The sequence below is a fragment of the Schistocerca piceifrons genome, chromosome 7, assembly GCF_021461385.2.
Source record: "Schistocerca piceifrons isolate TAMUIC-IGC-003096 chromosome 7, iqSchPice1.1, whole genome shotgun sequence".
In the NCBI taxonomy this organism is placed as follows: Eukaryota; Metazoa; Arthropoda; class Insecta; order Orthoptera; family Acrididae; genus Schistocerca; species Schistocerca piceifrons.
This window is the reverse complement of record NC_060144.1, coordinates 10,364,814-10,381,038: the sequence shown is the minus strand read 5'-3', so window position 1 is coordinate 10,381,038 and position 16,225 is coordinate 10,364,814. Positions and strand designations below refer to the sequence as shown.

Below are 16,225 nucleotides of genomic sequence, written 5' to 3'. Positions count from 1 at the left end.
TGAGAAAATGTTTCAATTACCATGAACTAAAATTGTTGTAGTTATCTTTTCTGTCTACAAGAATTTATTTAAATATGAGATTTGAGGGCCATCTACGTTTTTACAACCAACCACTGTGTGGCAGTACTGAGATGTGACATTTACTTTTGTTTTAAAGTATGTGATATGTTATTGTTACAGTAATATCATATCACAGAGTAGTTTCTTTGTAATGAGCATTTAAAGAAACTCTCTTGTGAGAAAAATTACATTTTTTATGATGGTTTTCAATGGATAACTTTTTTTATAATTTTCGTAAAAGTCTAGCTTGACAGCATATTGTACTGTAAGACACAAACAACAGCACAGCCACAATGAACTAAAGTTTATTCTCCTTCCACAGACAAGATAACAACAGTTGAGAATGGGGGGACAAGCATAGAAAACATAGAAACAATCTCAGTTCCAGGTTGATGCAAGCAATTGCTGACAATAGCGACCAACACAATATGAGAACAATGACAGTGGTGGCGGTAGAAGATTCTGGGCCAGAACCAGTGAGTAGGGCAGAAGACATGGAGACATGCACTGGCCACTCCCCCAAAAAGCACCATAAGAGAAGACTGACGGCAAAGGCACTTGTTGCATTTTGACTTCTGGTTCCTGAACATTGTGGAACTGTACCGACAGTAAACGTGCTAGCTGCTCAGCCAGGGGCACTGGTTCTGAAGGATCCGAGGGCACTGACCCCGCCAGCAGTGGAATCACTGGTGATAGCAAAGCATAGCAGGAAGGGCTGGCAGCACACATTGAGGCGCTGGACCCCAGAGGAGGGCAGAGGGCAGCAACATCCACAAGAGGGTGGGTCCCCCTTGCAGCAAGGGTGCCCCACGAGACCGGGACAGGTGTTAAAGGATGAGATGGAGGCGGCGGCAGTAGACCTACGACCCACACACTAGTGCGAGGATGCAGATGGTCACGGTCGCATGCCATAAGCTCATCAGCAATGCACAGTATACAGGATTGGTGGCATCAGCAGCTACGGACCAGGATCAGAAACAGAACCTCCAAGCCCAGACAACAGAGCCAGAAGTGAACTGTGACGAGGGCTGCACTAATGGGCATTGGTGTGGTAGCATGAGCAGATGAAGGAGGGTGCAGAGCTGATGACCACAGAGCGCCTTGACCAGACTCCGATCCCCCCTTCAGCATATATCTGAAGGAATTCTAGCACATCAAGGTGTTGTCTGCGGACAAGTCGGTGACAAAATTCTTCATTTGAACACTGAACATATAGACAAGACATTCTGCCTCGACGTTACATTAGGGGTGAAAAGAAGGAGCAGTCACGTGGTGAATGCCCTGATGGGTGCAGAAATCGTGGAAGGTCTGAGACACGAACCGTGGACTGTTATCTGTCACAAATGTATAAGACAATTCTTCAATACAAAAAATTTTGGACTGGTCTTGAATCATAGGCACAGCTGAAGTTGAAAGATAGCGGATAATATACAGAAATTTACAGAAAGCATTGAGAACCAATAACCAGTAAGAATTTAGGAAGGGTCTTGTAAAATCAACATGGATGTGTTCTCATGGGCCACAGAGACATGGTCACCCACGGGGGTAGCGCACAGAGCAGTACGTGACAAGATGTACATCGGCCACCAATACTAGGCCAAAACACATGCCGATGGGCCAATTACTTTGTCCACAACATCCTCCAATGTTCCTGATGTAGGAGCTGGAGCACATCTTGGCATAGAGCAACCTGGATCACGACCTTTGGTGACAGCCTGTTTGTAGCTAAGAGAACACCATCAAATAGCAAAAGGTCATGACGTATTGCAAAATAGTTACACAAAGGATCAGAAACCCGCATGGTGGATTGTCTGGTCAATCATGCTGAATGAGGTGAATGACATGATGCAAAACCAGATTGGCAGCAACAGTAGCTGCGATCCAGAAACTTATAACAGGAAACCCATCTACTGTATGTTGCGCCCCAACATGTAAGTGGAAACAAAGAGCATCCAGTTCAAAAGTAGGATCACACTGGAAGCTGGAATAACGCATCAGCATTGGACAGGCTGAAAATTTATTTCATAGGTGTAGTAAAGACAAAAAAGAGGCCCCACCCTGGGGGCGATGTACTGCTGTGACAGGCAAAGAAGTAGAAGGATTAAACAATGAAGCCAAGGGCTCAATGTTAGTAATAAGGTGTAGCTTAGATCCATAGAAGAAGACATGAAACTTATTGAGGGTGTAGACAATAACAAGTGCTTGCTTTTCAATTTGAGAGTAACACTGCTGAGCAGAGATGAACTTTTTGACACTTAAGCTATTTGATGTTCAGAACCATCCTCACATAGATGTGCAAGGATGTCTCCAAGTAGATAAAGAGATGCATCCGTAGCCAAAACCAGATGGTGGACACAGTGTAAAGGAGCCAAACAAGGAACATTCTTGGGGACCTACTCGTGGAGGGATGGGTGGAGGAGGAAGAAAAGATTAGCTGAGCACCTTGCAGAAAATGTAAGGGAGCCCACAAGCACACAAAACAATATCCCTATTATATTGGAATCAGAGGGGCACATTTTTTAGGTTAGAGTCAAGTTACATACTACTTTGAGTCCGAACACTAATAATCGGCGTCACGCTCTGAAGTATTCTGAGCCAGTATGATTTGTGGAATTAACAAAGGTACTAAACTATTTCTGTTTGAGATCTCAGAGGAGATGGATGTACAGGGGGTACATAAAGTCCGCGAACACTTTTAATTATTTATTGCACAAGAACTAAACATCGTTCAGATGTCATACATATTGCATTATGAACAGAAACTCTGAATTTTTTTTACAAACATTCAATATGCGAACCATGAGTGACCTGGCAGACGTCAATATGGTAATCAAATTCTGGCCATACCCATCCCAGCATGGCATCGTCGACTGTGGCAGTCACTTCCCGTATTCTCTCCTCGAGCTCTGCTACATCGCTTGGTAGAGGCAGTACTTACACAAGACCTTTAATGTGTTCCCACAGAAAAAAGTCACTCAGAGAGAGAGATCTGGTGTTTTTGTCGAACTCCAACACACAGAAAGCTCACTCCGCACCTAACTCGCCATGTTTGCAACTAGCGCTATTGGCAAATTACCAAACTACGCTGTGGTGGTATACATGGAAAAAAAAAACTTTCAGGGTTTCTCTTCAAAATGATATTATGTATGATATCTGTACAATGTTTGGTTCTTGTGCAATAAATAATTGAAAGTGTTCCCGGACTTAATATACACCCTAATCTTGGAGTGTTAATGGCAGACATGCTGCAAGTTTCCATTGCTGAGTTTCTGACATTAAAATATGTATAGAAAGAGTAATTTATGATTGTAAAATGAAGATTTAAATCATTAACAACTAAGACAAAATAACAAAATTTATTTAATGAAATAAAAGTTACATTGGAGTTTCATTTCAGTGATCACCAAGTACAAAGTTCATGTACTGGTATGTCTCACGTAAACTAAGCGACCGGATGCGTATTGGAAACTAGGGAAGAACCTGCAGCTTACATTCAAATTGTTCTTTGAAAATAAATTCGTAATAGTAATAATAACAATAATAATAATAATACTTTTTCTATATGTAATTCCTTGACCTCCACAATCCAATGGGTATCTCAGCTCTGTTACTGCATACAAACAGACGCTGTGTGATTTATGCAGAGATTGGTCACATTTTTTTTTAGTTATAGCCAAATCATCACACAAGTCAATCAAACAATGATGAACGAGCTAAACAAATTCCAACCTGCACAATATAGTAAACCGGGCCTCTCTAAACACAGGGATAGAGAAGTTATCAAGGATTATAGACTTATATCATTTTCGTGTAGAGTTAACATGGATAAAGGAGAAGTTGAAATATAAAAGTTGGACACAGAGTCAAAAATATTGAAAGAACCGTTTTTGTGTTGATCAGAACCTAGAAGCATGGGCTTGTGAGTTGTTACTGCTGCATACTTCTCTGATAATTGTAACTGTCTACAGATCCCCTCTAAGAAACTTTCAGCTATTTATGAGAAATCGAAGTACATTATTTAGCTACCTGTCAGACAAGAAGAAACAGTTAAAAGTGCACGGAGATTTCATCATAGATTTCTTAAACAATACGGACAGGAAAAATGAACCGAATTATTATTTTGGTGCTTCAATCTAATTGCAATAGTCAATTTTCCAACTCGTGCGCAGCAAAATAGTAGGGCAATGCACTATCCTCCGTGCCCTCGGTGGCTCAGATAGATAGTGTGTCTGTCAAATAAGCAGGAGATCCCGGGTTCCAATCCCAGTCGGGGCACACATTTACAACTGTCCCCGTTGATGTATATCAACGCCTGTCGACAGCTTAGGGTCTTGATTTAATTATCATTTAACGCTGCAAGAGGTCTCCCAGGCTGTGCGTAGGTCAAAAAACAATCGAGTCCCTGGGGATGACAGCATAATCGCTGAATTAATAAAAACTGGTGGTGAGGCTGTAATAAAGAAACTGCGCACATTAATATCAGATACATGGGAAACGGAAACTATGATAGATAATTGGAAAACTGGAACAATAATCCCTCTTTTACAAGATAGGGGACACAACAGTACGTGAAAACTATAGAGATTTAACACTCATAAGCACAGCTTATAAGATCTTCACAAGTATATTAAACGAAAGGATACAGAAGTGTACAGAAGGCATGCTAGGGGAATACCAGTGTGGCTTTCGACCAGACAAAGGAACAACTGATCAAATATTTGTGATAAGAAAAATGATGGAAAAGTTCTATGAATACGATATAGATCTGCATTTCCTATTCATCGACTTCAAACGTGCCTTTGACAGCATAAATTGGCAAGAACTGTACAGAGTACTGGAAGACGTTGGTATATGTGCTAAGCTAATAAGACTGACCAGAATGACAATGACAGAGACAAGAGCAAAAAGTAAAGGTCCTTAGCAGAACAAGTGAAAGCTTTGACTTTATTAAAGGTGTGGAGCAAGGTGATAGTCTCTCCACTGTCCTATTCAATATAGCCTTGCATAGTGTACTAAATAAAATCAACAAAAAAGGCACGATATTTAAGAAAACTAGCCAGATATGTGCATACACTGACGACGTTGCTATAGTAGGAAGAAATATCAATACACTCCAAGAAACATGCCAGGCAATGGAAACAGAAGCCTTAAAAATTGGCCTCATAGTAAATGAAAACGAAACGAAATATATGGCAATGTCACAATCTGAGGCCAGAAGAACCTCTAAAAACCTAAACATCAATGAGAAATACTTCAAAAGTGTGTCCTCTTTTAACTACTTGGGAGCCCTGATAACAAATGATAACAGTATTGGAAAGGTTATAGGGGAAAGAATACAAGCTGGAAACAGAGCTTACTTTGCAAACATGCAACTTTTCAGAAATAGCCTTGTTACAAGAAAAACAAAACTGCTAATATATAATTCTCTAATCTGTCCAGTTATCACATATGGTTCAGAGGTATGGAGGTTGACAGAACATGATAAAAACGCACTAAGAACCACTGAGCGGAAAACAATATGCAAAATCTATGGGCCAATAAGGGAGGAAGAAGGCTGGAGAATACACTACAATGCCAAAATTTAAGAGTTAATTCAAGGTAGGGGCAAAGTAAAATTTGTGAAATCACAGCTAGCAACTTTCAGAGAATAGCAGAGGATAGAATTACAAAGAAAATGATGAAAAGTGCAATCCATTCAGCTAGGCAAAAAGGGAGACCTAGAAGAAGATGGATTGACGACATAATAATGGATCTTACCAGTATGGGAGTCCAGAGGTGGAAAAGAGCAGCAAATAACTGAGAAGTGTGGAGGAATATTGTTGAAGAAGCCAAGGCTCACCAGGGGCTGTAGCGCTACTGAAGAACAGGATACAATGTTTTAAGAGTGAGCTGAAAGGACTGCTGAAGGATGAGGTATAAGTAGAAAGAGATGCTAATGTCAAATTCAATATATTTCATAGCAAATTTGTGTCAATTTTTGAAACTTGCTTCCCTAAAAAATTATCCAGAACATCCATTTAAAAATACACACAAGTAATCCAAGGATAACTTAGAGCATTAAAATCTTAACAGGAGGAAGAGAGAAATTTGTTTAAAGGTCAGAGTAAATCAAGATCTGACATTACTTGCATACTACAAAAACATACTGTAATATTTTAAGGAAAGTCATTATAGTCACAAGAAGTATGCATGTCCAGGCAGAAATAAATAACACAGATAACAAGATTAAAACCATATTGGACATTGTGAAACGGGAAACATGACTGACAGTCAGTCAGTGTACAAGATTCCATAACAATTGAACTAAATGACAATGTTGTAGCTGATAATTCACAAGCTGCCAGTACTTTTAACAACCACTTTCTGAATGTAGCAGCAAATACAGGATTAAATGGTTCATTTGAAGAAGTGAGAGAATATATTAAAAACGTCATTCCACAAAACTATAACCAATTAGAAGTAGTACCAAAATCCTTCACTGTAATTAATAAAATTATAAACACTCTAAAAAAAAAAAAAAAAAAAAAAAAAAAAAAAAAAAAAAAAAAAAAAAAAAAAACGTTTTAGGTTGGGTTGCTGGAATTTCAAACAGAACTCTGAGTAGTTGCTCCAACTTAATAAACAATGTCAAATTTTAACAATGCAATTGTTAAACCACTTCATAAGAAAAGTGACAAGACAGAGTTAAAAAAATTATTGTTCAGTTTCTTTACTGACTACTTTTTCCAAACTATTCGAGAAGGCGATGTACTCAAGAGGAGTAGTACACTTAAAGCAATGCTATTTATACATTTACTCATCAAACAGTACAACCTTAAATAATTGTATACAGCCAGTTGTTATTTTTTAGATCTTTCCAAGAAGTCTGATTGTGTAGATGATGTTACTCTCTTAGAAACACTCAAGTTTTATGGACTTGATTGCTATATGCACAGCTGGTTTTGAACGAATGCAAATGGTTGTGCTGAATAAGTCTATGCTGGAAAGGTAAAAATTTTAGTGATTTGGGGAAAAAAAGGAATCACAAAAAGAGTCCCACAGGGTTCAAATCTGGGTTCACTCCCATTCCTTACATACATGAATTACCTTCCACAAGCAAAACTGCCACTTTTTGCAAACAGTACTAATGTTACCATAAATCCCACTAGGGAGAAAGCAACAGAAGAGTTGCTAAATGATATTTCCAAAGAATTATTACGTGGCTCTCTGAAAATGGACTCCTCCAAGTTTGAAAAAATACCAACAATTGATGTAGACATGAGAAAGTGCCGTCACAATACATATACGCACTAAGGAAATACATCATAAATAATCCATCACAATTTGAGAAGAACAGTGATGTCCATACCTACAACACTAGAGGGAAAAATGACCTTCATTACCCATTGTTAAAGTTGTCGGTGTCTTAGAAGGGAATGCAATATGCAGCAACAAATATTTTTGGTCATTTGCCGAATAACATAAAATGTCTGATAGTAGCAAAGCAAGTTTTACATCTAATTTAAAATCATTTCTCCTTAGCATCTCCTCCTATTCCACTGATATATTTCTACCTAAAAACTGGGATCCACTAATCATGTATAACATATCCTGGAAACTCAAACAATGGAAAATCCAGGATGGAATGTTATATCCTGGAAACTGATTCATTCCACATCATTCTGATAAAGGAACCATTAAAATAATCTATGGAACATGTACGTGGACAACAAAAAGAATTTCTGGATTTTTCCCAGTTAAAAAGTACACTTTCTCCCAGATGAAAATACACTTTTTCTGTGTTAAGTGAGAGTATACTTTCCCGCAGAATCAGAAAGCTTATCAATGCTTTGAATGCTCAAAGTTCTATACATTTGTGTAGAACCTCCCACCCCTTTAGGAAATGAACCCCACAAAAGAATTTGTTTTCGAAAGATATTTGATTTGCAGCAACATGTATGCTGCATATTTTCGTATTACGAACGTATATACTCGAATTTCACCAAACACGGAACATTAGTTTCCAAAGCATTTAAATCAAGATCGCGATGCACTTCTGTAAGCCAATCTTAGCTCATGGTACGTGATCTCACCAGCCGATGGTAGCAGATATTCATTGCGTTTAGATGGGGCATCCAAAATTTCGTAAACTGATCTCCTACTATCGCTTCTGGGTGGTCATGTGAACACTTCAAAATCGATTCTGGAAATCCCCTCCTGGCTGCCAGTTTTCCAATTCCACAATCAATTTTCGCTCCCATGTAAATTCAGCCAGTACCGAAGTGTGCTTGGGCTGTCAGGTTTCATCTCGTTTTTAAAAATTTTGGCTAATATTGATGGAGTGGCTTTTGTAAAGTGAAGGATAAGTAGAAATTTTAGAATGAAGCTGTTTATATCTTGTCTAGTTGAAGAGAAATAGTGATTGTGCTGACTAAATTATAAACTACATCTGCTGTTTTCCAGGCCCCATAGTTAACTGGGCTAGCAAATCCGCTTCAGACCTTAACAAGTCAACATGACAGCAGAAAACCATTTCCGAAATTCGGTTTTTGTCTTTCAGAATGTGTCCCAAGTAAATGATGTGATTTGGAGCATACAATAGGAAAAGTTAATGATATAAATTAATGTACATAGTGTAGCCACAAGAAAAGCTAAGCCTTCACGTACAATATTTGTCTTTTTTGCGTGTGTTGCACTTTGATACATCGCACAAATGTGTTAGTAAAATTTTAAGTAATGACGCACAATGTGTGGGTGCGTTGTCTTGATGAAACAGCACACGCGCAGCCCTTCCCGGACGGTTTTGTTGCAGTGCAGGAAGGAACTTGTTCTTCAAAACATTTTCGTAGGATGCACCTGTTACCGTAGTGCCCTTTGGAATGCAATGGGTAAGGATTATGCCCTCGCTGTCCCAGAACATGGACACCATCATTTTTTCAGCACTGGCGGTTACCCGAAATTTTTTTGGTGGCGTTGAGTCTGTGTGCTTCCATTGAGCTGACTGGCACTTTGTTTCTGGATTGAAAAATGACATCCACGTCTCATCCATTGTCACAACCGACGAAAAGAAAGTCCCATTCATGCTGTCGTTGCGCGTCAACATTGCTTGGCAACATGCCACACGGGCAGCCATGTGGTCGTCCGTCAGCATTCGTGGCACCCACCTGGATGACACTTTTCGCATTTTCAGGTCGTCATGCAGGACTGTGTGCACAGAACCCACAGAAATGCCAACTCTGGAGGCGACCTGTTCAACAGTCATTCGGCGATCCCCCAAAACAATTCTCTCCACTTTCTCGATCATGTCGTCAGACCGGCTTGTGCGAGCCCGAGGTTGTTTCGGTTTGTTGTCATACGATGTTCTGCCTTCATTAAACTGTCGCACCCACAAACGCACTTTCGACACATCCATAACTCCATCACCACATGTCTCCTTCAACTGCCGATGAATTTCAATTGGTTTCACACCACGCAGATTCAGAAAACGAATGACTGCATGCTGTTCAAGTAAGGAAAGCGTCGCCATTTTAAGTATTTAAAACAGTTCTCATTCTCGCCGCTGGCGGTAAAATTCCATTTGCCATACAGTGCTGCCATTTCTGGGACGTATTGACAATGAACGTGACCTCATTTTAAAACAATGCGCATGTTTCTATCTCTTTCCAGTCCGGAGAAAAAAAATTGGAGGCCTTAGAACTTGAATGCACCTCGTAAATGATCTTCTGGGTCGAAATTCTTCTAAGTGGCTGGCCCTCAAAGTGTTAAGCTTTAAATGAGAATCAAATGCTCTGTGATTTAAGAAATTCAAAGCATGTTCGCACATGTAACATAACTCATATTGCGTAAAATGAAACGTACTTTGAAAGTAACGCTTTTCAAAAAACCGATCGCAATATTTTCCCACGATTCAGCAGTTGTCAGAGAGCGCCAGAAAACGGCGTTACTGTGCCTCCGCAGCTATGATGATGTAGGTACACTGTATTTTCGTACATACATAGCATTAGGAGACCTTACATTACGTCACAGACGAAACAGGACATCAGAGGATACTTCAAGAGCATCAGAATTTCGTAAACCCTAATAAAATGCATAATTCGACTTAAAGAGCTTTTTTCATATATCCAGATTCACGAAGACATAGGTCACAAGCTGATGTTAAACTTTTCAGAGTGGTTTTCAGGATACAAATTTTCTTGGAGTACCAACGTATTATCTCATGTTTAGTTCTTTATTATGGCATAATGCCACACGTTCCAAATGATGACAACATGCACTTGAAATTCCTCAAACATCTGACACTATTCAATAGTGTTTCAAATAAATTGACTGTCTCTGTGGAAAAGATTAATTAAAGCCAAAGTTTTGTATCAAATCGACGAAAATAACTTCAGTGTTCTGCCAGGCAATTAATGCCCAACTGCCAAAAACCTGGAAATGAAATAAAATCAGAAAACTGAAACTAATACCATATTTTAGCCTTCCTTGAGAATGTGAATGTATTTTAATTCGCTTCATAGCTCCTGGACACAGAAATCTATTTTGTTTTCATTTGAGTTGAGAGGTATAAACCAAGAGGAAACAGCAAAATCACAAAATGTAAACACGGTTCATGTGGAGACTACCACTCACCACTACAACTCTGACTGCTCTGCGCATGTGCGAATCTGGTAGCTTGGGCATGCTAGAAAAATGTTTCCGGGTAGCATCTGGCTGCTTGTTGCTATTGCTTATATGGCTCCTGTCTAGTTACCTTGGATACAGGTAACAGCCACACTTCAAGTAGCTAGAAGCAGGAGAAGGTACTGCTCATACGCGACTCAACCGTATATGCGCATAAGCCTGCTGACAACTACTCAAATGAACCAAATGAAACTGGTGTGACGTCATGCCCATCGGAAGCAGTGTCATGGGGGGCAAGAGGGGGGGGGGGGGGGTTTGAAGGGGGGGGGGGGGGATTTAGCCGGGGCACTGGTCAGACCAAATGCAAGGTGATAATATTAGTACAACCAGAAGTGCACATTAATCACAAAGAGTCATTTAAAATCCTCATTCAATGGAATCTGTAAATGGGCTTCAGATAAATAAATTTTGATCGGACAATCAACACAATCTGGAACCACAACACCCTAATTCAGTAGTTAACCTTTCCTCCAAACCTCTCTCCCAATCCGAAACCTCTGTCCTATCCAAAGGCCTCACCTTCAGCCCCACTCCCAGATTCAACCAAACAGCCCTCATCAAAGATTTACTGTCCTACACCCGTACTCTCTGCTGGAAATATCACTTTGCCACGAAGAAAAATGATCCTAATCCTACTCCTAATGATCCAACTCCCCAAGACACCATCCAAATTGAACCCTGCCTGGAACAGTTCCGTCTTCCGTCACAGCGGGACCCACCTCCTCTTCCTCAAAATCACCCTCTCCAAACCTTCCAGGAATTTCTGACTTCCAGCCTTGCCTCTCAATCCTTCTTAAAAAACCTTAATCCTACACCCAACATCACCACTGCTGAAGCCCAGGCTATCCGTGATATGAAGGCTGACCGATCCATCGTCATTCTTCCAGCGGACAAGGGTTCCACAACTGTGGTACTTGATCGTCGGGAGTATGTAGATGAGGGACTGCGTCAGCTTTCAGACAACACCACGTACAAAGTTTGCCAAGGTAACCCCATTCCCGATGTCCAGGCGGAGCTTCAAGGAATCCTCAGAACCTTAGGCCCCCTGCAAAACCTTTCACCTGACTCCATCAACCTACCGACACCCCGCACCCCTACCTTCTACCTTCTTCCTAAAATCCACAAACCCAATCATCCCGGCCGCCCCATTGTAGCTGGTTACCAAGCCCCCACAGAACGTATCTCTGCCTGTGTAGATCAACACTTTCAACCCATTACATGCAGTCTCCCATCCTTCATCAAAGACACCAACCACTTCCATGAACGCCTGGAATCCTTACCCAATCTGTTACCCCCAGAAACCATCCTTGTAACCATTGATGCCACTTCCTTATACACAAATATTCCGCACGTCCAGGGCCTCGCTGTGATGGAGCATTTCCTTTCACGCCGATCACCTGCCACCCTACCTAAAACTTCTTTCCTCATTACCTTAGCCAGCTTCATCCTGACCCACAACTTCTTCACTTTTGAAGGCCAGACATACCAACAATTAAAGGGAACAGCCGTGGGTACCAGGATGGCCCCCTCGTACGCCAACCTTTTCATGGGTCGCTTAGAGGAAGCCTTCTTGGTTACCCAGGTCTGCCAACCCAAAGTTTGGTACAGATTTATTGATGACATCTTCATGATCTGGACTCACAGTGAAGAAGAACTCCAGAATTTCCTCTCCAACCTCAACTCCTTTGGTTCCATCAGATTCACCTGGTCCTACTCCAAATCCCATGCCACTTTCCTTGACATTGACCACCTGTCCAATGGCCAACTTCACACATCCGTCCACATCAAACCCACCAACAAGCAACAGTACCTCCATTATGACAGTTGCCACCCATTCCACATCAAACGGTCCCTTCCCTACAGCCTAGGTCTTCGTGGCAAACGAATCTGCTCCAGTCCGGAATCCCTGAATCATTACACCAACAACCTGACAACAGCTTTTGCATCCCGCAACTACCCTCCCGACCTGGTACAGAAGCAAATAACCAGAGCCACTTCCTCATCACATCAAACCCAGAATCCCCCACAGAAGAACCACGAAAGTGCCCCACTTGTGACAGGATACTTTCCGGGACTGGACCAGACTCTGAATGTGGCTCTCCAGCAGGGATACGACTTCCTCAAATCCTGCCCTGAAATGAGATCCATCCTTCATGAAATCCTCCCCACTCCGCCAAGAGTGTCTTTCCGCCGTCCACCTAACCTTCGTAACCTGCTAGTTCATCCCTATGAAATCCCCAAACCACCTTCCCTACCCTCTGGCTCCTATCCTTGTAACCGCCCCCGGTGCAAAACCTATCCCATGCACCCTCCCACCACCACCTACTCCAGTCCTGTAACCCGGAAGGTGTACACGATCAAAGGCAGAGCCACGTGTGAAAGCACCCACGAGATTTACCAACTGACCTGCCTACACTGTGAAGCATTCTATGTGGGAATGACCAGCAACAAACTGTCCATTCGCATGAATGGACACAGGCAGACAGTGTTTGTTGGTAATGAGGATCACCCTGTGGCTAAACATGCCTTGGTGCACAGCCAGCACATCTTGGCACAGTGTTACACCGTCCGGGTTATCTGGATACTTCCCACCAACACCAACCTATCCGAACTCCGGAGATGGGAACTTGCCCTTCAGTATATCCTCTCTTCTCGTTATCCGCCAGGCCTCAATCTCCGCTAATTTCAAGTTGCCGCCACTCATACCTCACCTGTCTTTCAACAACTTCTTTGCCTCTACACTTCCACCTCGACTGACATCCCTGCCCAAACTCTTTGTCTTTAAATATGTCTGCTTGTGTCTGTATGTGTGGATGGATATGTGTGTGTGTGCGCGAGTGTATACCTGTCCTTTTTTCCCCCTAAGGTAAGTCTTTCCGCTCCCGGGATTGGAATGACTCCTTACCCTCTCCCTTAAAACCCACATCCTTTCATCTTTCCCTCTCCTTCCCTCTTTCCTGATGAGGCAACCGTTGGTCGCGAAAGCTAGAATTTTGTGTGTATGTTTGTGTGTCTATCGACCTGCCAGCGCTTCTATCGACCTGCCAGCGCTTTCGTTCGGTAAGTCACCTCATCTTTATTTTTATATATAATTTTTCCCACGTGGAATGTTTCCCTCTATTATATTGTAACCAGATAGATTTTAACATCCACGAAGAAGGGGGGGGGGGGGCGGCAGCAGAGGTAGACCACTCACCCTACGTAGTAGGCTGTATGACCCACAACGACCTCAACCTGTCCATTTCTGGTTTCACTTGACCGTGCAAAGCCACCGAAATAAGGTGTGCACAGAAAAAGCACCACAGGTTTCAGGGTAATGTGGGCTGCAAAATTAGTGACACAACCTACTTCATCTGAGAAAAGAAACGGCAACACAGAAGAATTCCTGGTTAAGGACCTGCTCAGACACGAGGTGCACCATATCTAAAATGGAAAAACCAAAAGCACTGAAAGCATCCAAACCAAACAAATTATTGGTGCCAGTGTTATCCACTACAAAAAAAGTGTCAAGGAAACACAGATTTACGCCTGGTGGATTTTTTTTTTTTTTTTTGGTTGGGTTTAAGGGCGCTCAACTGCTGAGGTCATTAGGGCCCAGTCACTGTTGTTAGAGCACATGGAATCTGTTACAACTCAAGGGGATGGGGGGACACCAGAAGGACGTGACGAAGATGCAGATAAAATAAGTAAAAAGGTTAAATATCTTTGGACAAGCCAGTTAAAGTTATAAAACGCAGAATACGAGCAGCTGCTCGAGCGTCATCAGCTAAAACATCCGGTAAAGTAGATGACAGGGACAGGACAACACGAAATTGACTAAAACGGGGACACGACAATAAAACATGGCGCACTGTTAATGCCTGACCACAAGGGCACTGCGGGGCTGGGTCACCGGAGAGCAGGTAGCGGTGGCTAAACCGGCAATGCCCAATCCGCAACCTGGTCAGAAGGACCTCCTCGCGCCGAGATGGTCGGGAGGATGTTGTCCGTACAGTTGGAAGCGGTTTTACTGCCCGGAGCTTGTTTCCTTGGAGGGATGACCAAGCATCCCACCACAACGACACAAGCCTCTTACATACATCCCCACGAACGTCAGATGACGGGACACAATGGGAGGCTGGCCGAGGCAGGAGAACTGCAGCCTTGGCTGCAGCATCCGCAGCCTCATTCCCAGGCACTCTTACATGTCCGGGAACCCACAAAAAGCTGACAGAACCACCATTATCAGCGAAAGAATGGAGGGACTGCTGTATCCGTTGAATCAAGGGATGGACCGGATAGGGAGCTCCAAGGCTCTGAAGAGCACTGAGTGAGTCAGAGCAGAGTACGTACGATGAATGGTGGTGGCGGCGGGCATACTGAACGGCCTGATGGAGAGCAAAAAGCTCGGCCGTAAAGCTGGAACATTGGTCGAGGAGCCGGTATTTAAAGGTGGCGGCCCCGACGACAAAGGCACAGCCGACACCATCGTCAGTTTTGGAGCCATCGGTGTAAATAAAGGTGTGACCGGCAAGGCGAGCACGAAGTTCGACAAACCGTGAGCAATACACTGCAGCCGGAGTACCCTCCTTCGGGAGTGAGCTGAGGTCGAGATAAATATGAACCGGAGCCTGGAGCCAAGGTGGTGTCGGGCTCTCACCCTCTCTGAAGGTGGTAGGGAGGGCAAAATCCAATTGTCGAAGCAGGCGACGGAAGCGGACTCTGGGGGGCAGCAGGGCAGACACATACAACCCGTACTGACGGTCGAGAGAATCGGCGAAGAAGGACTGGTAAGAGGTGTGGTCGGGCATAGACAACAGCCGGCAGGCATACCGACACAGCAGTACGTCGCGCCGGTAGGTCAATGGTAACTCTGCAGCTTCAGCATAAAGACTCTCGACAGGACTAGTGTAGAAGGCTCCGGTCGCAAGACATATCCCCCGATGGTGGATGGAGTTGAGGCGGCGTAAGAGGGATGGCCGAGCGGACGAGTAGATGAAGCTCCCATAATCCAGCTTCGATCAGACTATGGACCGATACAAGCGAAGCAGAACAGTGCGATCCGCTCCCCAAGATGAACCACTAAGCACTCTGAGGACATTAAGGGAACGTGTACAACGGGTCGCCAAATAAGAGACATGTGGAGACCAACACAGTTTCCTGTCCAACGTGAGCCCTAGAAACTTAGTTGTGTCCACGAATGGGAGAACAACGGGACCGAGATGTAAGGATGGCGGAAGGAACGCTTTATATCGTCAAAAGTTGATACAAACCGTCTTCTCTTCAGAGAACCGGAAGCCATTTGCCACGCTCCATGAGTAGAGGCTGTCTAGACAACGCTGAAGGCAGCGCTCCAGGAGGCATGTTCGCTGGGCACTGCAGTAGATCGCGAAGTCATCGACAAAGAGAGAGCCTGAGACATTAGGTGGAATGCAATCCATAATTGGATTGATCGCGATGGCAAAAAGGGCTACGCTCAAGACGGAGCCCTGAGGCACTCCGTTCTCCTGGAGGAAGACGTCGGACA

The 16,225-nt window shown here is 43.1% G+C and overlaps 1 protein-coding gene across 1 annotated transcript in view; it reads right to left on the bottom strand.

The window, feature by feature from the left end:
* LOC124804611 (malignant T-cell-amplified sequence 1 homolog) overlaps positions 1 to 16,225 on the bottom strand; it is an 86,476-nt gene that overhangs the window by 7,892 nt on the left and 62,359 nt on the right. The window lies entirely within an intron of this gene.